The sequence below is a fragment of the Sorex araneus genome, chromosome 8 (genome assembly GCF_027595985.1).
Source record: "Sorex araneus isolate mSorAra2 chromosome 8, mSorAra2.pri, whole genome shotgun sequence".
In the NCBI taxonomy this organism is placed as follows: Eukaryota; Metazoa; Chordata; class Mammalia; order Eulipotyphla; family Soricidae; genus Sorex; species Sorex araneus.
In genome coordinates this window covers 63,831,446-63,832,352 of record NC_073309.1, presented here as the reverse complement: position 1 = coordinate 63,832,352, position 907 = coordinate 63,831,446, and the positions used below count along the sequence as shown (strand labels likewise).

Genomic DNA, 907 nt, shown 5'->3' with positions numbered 1-907 from the left:
ATCTTTGCCATCGAGGCTGATTCACCTCAGCCTTTCAGCGCCAGGACATTTCTTAACACGCATTGAACTCCTGCCAATCTATTGTCTCACATTATTATTGTCTAAAAGACAGCGTGTACTAGAAATGTGAAACAGGAAATGTTCGTATGACCTTCCTAAGGTAGAAGAAATTTTCCAAAGTTTGTATGCTGATGTAATTATTTTAATAGTTTTTCTTTGTGTGTATCTGTTTAGTGGGAAGATCTCTGAAACAATTGTTTTTACTGTCTTGGGCATAGGTTATTACCTCTTATCTCTTTTTCAAAGGAATAGAGCACAATTGCTGCTATAAGGTTGTATGTTATTTTAAAATTAGATACTTCTCTTTTTTTCCACAAAAGCAACTCTTAAAATAATTGATTTGCACACATAACACCACTCTGTCAGGAAAAAATTCAACAATGGAACAAAAAAATATATGAAATGCCTCACATATTTGCATATCATACTTATGCAAGGCCATGCTCATCTTCTGTGCATCATTCCAGTTTTACTATATGTGCTGCATAAGTGAGTGCTAAATTGGTTTGGGGGAGATAGTTTTGCTAAATTAGTTTTTAAGATATTCTTTTTATTTTTTCAATGTGTGTGTAAAGCATAAATATTTAAATTTTTAAAATCTATTTTTAAGAAAGTCCTTCATTATTTAACACAAACTTTTTTCTGCTCAGGACCTAACATACACCCTATGCCCTTCTGCTCAATACCGTGCTTTGAAAAGATTTCTGTAAACAGCAGTAGGCAACTTCAGTGTATGCTGGTGGATGGATTCAGTGTTCTTGCAGTACTTGCAATAAGCATTTGTCAGCATAACTAATCTCTTTTTAAATTTTGGTCCTATTGTTATCAGCACCAATCAGTGCTCTGA

At 33.8% G+C, this 907-nt stretch overlaps 1 non-coding gene across 1 annotated transcript; it reads right to left on the bottom strand.

Moving 5' to 3' along the window:
- Nucleotides 1–451: 451 nt before the first annotated feature.
- Nucleotides 452–557, bottom strand: LOC129406960 (U6 spliceosomal RNA). The gene has a single exon (XR_008631367.1). It is a non-coding gene; the product is annotated as a U6 spliceosomal RNA (small nuclear RNA).
- Between the last annotated feature and the right edge of the window lie 350 nt (nucleotides 558–907).